Here is a 2500-nt window from a genome sequence, read left to right on the forward strand (position 1 = left end):
CTAATTAATTTTTGCTCTGATGACAAACACACACACACACACACACACACACACACACAGACACAGACACACAGACACACACACAGACACACACACAGAGAGAAACACAGACACACACACACAGAGACACACACACACACACACACACAGAGAGACACACACACACACACAGACACACACACAGACACAGACACACACACAGACACACACACACACACACACACAGAGACAAAGATACACACACACACACACACACACACACACACACACACACACACACACACACACACACACAGAGACACACACACAGAGAGACAGACACACACAGACACACACACACAGACAGAGACACACACACAGACACACACACACACAGAGACACACACACACACACACACACACACACACACAGAGACACACACACACACAGAGACACATACACACACACACACAGAGACACACACACACACACACAGAGAAAGACAAAAATACACACACACACAGACACACAGTCCGTTGCTCACTGGGTTCTGATTGGTCGACTAATTTGCGCCCCCTAATTTTCCCCTCTGATGACACGTGTGTTTCCCCAAATTCTGTCTACTTCCTGTTGAACATTAGTTCGACCAATGAGCAACTTACTGTGTCTCTGGGTCAAAATTTCAAATTAAAACTTCATTTTTTTTTGTGACGTTTTTGTCCCTTTTTTCAAAATAAAAGCATCACTTTTTTTGTGACGTTTTTGTCCCTTTTTTCAAAATAAAAGCATCACTTTTTTTGTGACGTTTTTGTCCCTTTTTTCAAAATAAAAGCGTCACTTTTTTTTTATTGTCATAAATTTCCAACGTTATTATAAAAGATTATTTATTTTGGGGGCATTTTAGGCATTTTATTATAATAGGACAGCTGAAGATGTGAAAGGGGAGAGAGAGAGGAACGACATGCAGCAAATGGCCGGAGGGGCGGAGTCGAACCTGCGGCCGCTGCGACAAGGACTGGTGAGCTAGCCCTTACTGTTGAACCCCTAGTTTCCTCTCAGCTGTTGGTCACATGTCGGAGTTCTACTTCCTGTTGAAAATGTTGAATCAGCTTTTTGTGAAGGTGTGAATATGTGTTTTATATATTTACAGACATGTCAGAAATATAAAGTCTGATCCTCAGCTCCTCACTTTAATCTCAGAGTTTCGTCTTTATTGTGTGTGTGTGTGTGTCTGTGTGTGTGTATCTGGACCTCTGTGTGTGTCTGCGTGTGTGTATCTGTACGTGTGTGTGTGTGTGTGTGTGTGTGTGTGGGTTTATGTGTGTGTCTGCGTGTGTGTATCTGTACCTCTGTGTGTGTGGGTGGGTGGGTGTGTTTCTGTGTGTGTGTGTGTGTGTGTGTGTGTGTGTGCATGTATGTATCTGTGTGTGTGTGTCTGCATGTGGATTTATGTGTGTGTGTATGCTCGTGTGTGTGTGTGTGTGTGTGTGTGTGTGTGTCTGCATGTGGGTTTGTGTGTGTGTCTGCGTGTGTGTGTGTGTACCTGTGGGTGTGTGTGCGTGTCAGTGTGTGTGTGCATGTGTGTATCTGTGTGTATGTGTGTGTGTGTGTCTGCATGTGGGTTTATGTGTGTGTGTGTGTGTGTGTGTCTGTCTGCATGTGGGTTTATGTGTGTGTGTGTGTGTGTGTGTCTGCATGTGTGTATCTGTGTGTCTGTGTGTGTGTGTGTGTGTGTGTGTGTGTGTGTCTGCATGTGTGTATCTGTGTGTGTGTGTGTGTGTGTGTGTGTGTGTGTGTGTGTGTGTGTGTGTGTGTGTCTGCATGTGTGTTTCTGTGTGTGTGTGTGTGTGTGTGTGTGTGTGTGTGCGCTTTCTGAAGACCAATCAAATCGATTCACCACCAGAAAACAAATCACATGACCCGACACTAATGTAAAGTATGAGAGAGTGTGTGTATACGTGTGTGTCTGTGCATGTGTTTCTGTGTGTGTGTGTGTCTGTGTGTGTGTCTGTGTGTGTTACAGTCTCACCGTGGATTTTTTCCCACATTTTACTGGATTTCTTTTGAAATAATAAAACGACCAATCACATGAGCCGACACTAATGTAAGGTATGAGAGAGTTTCACCGTGGCAACGCGGCTCTATCTAACTTCATCAGTGTATTGTCTAATTCTGTCATCGCTGAGTTAGCTCGTCCACTGTGAAAACATCCCTGAACAGCTGGCCCGTTGTGCGTGACCTTTGACCTCCAGGTGGGAGCCTAGCTGTGAATAATTACCCTGAAGGGGCGTAATATCTGGGTTTTATCTGGGGCTAAAGCTCACATCTACTGGGGCAGTCCTTAACCAATGAAAACCTTTCTAGTTCTCACAGGAAACTAACAAGAAAAAAAACCTGTTAATTCCAAACGTCATTGATCAATTGGCAGATTATAAATCAATCCAGATTTTGACAATTGATGACTTGTGTTTTATGGTAATTTCTGGTTTATTTCGGAGCACCTGAACGCACCATCAGATT

General features: G+C 44.0%; 1 protein-coding gene across 1 annotated transcript in view; it reads right to left on the minus strand.

Annotated features, from left to right (window-relative positions):
- The window catches only part of f2 (coagulation factor II (thrombin)), a 78883-nt gene that overhangs the window by 76253 nt on the left and 130 nt on the right, over positions 1–2500 (minus strand). The window lies entirely within an intron of this gene.

Source organism: Perca fluviatilis, unplaced genomic scaffold (genome assembly GCF_010015445.1).
Source record: "Perca fluviatilis unplaced genomic scaffold, GENO_Pfluv_1.0 PFLUV_unplaced_scaf_5, whole genome shotgun sequence".
Lineage (NCBI taxonomy): Eukaryota > Metazoa > Chordata > Actinopteri > Perciformes > Percidae > Perca > Perca fluviatilis.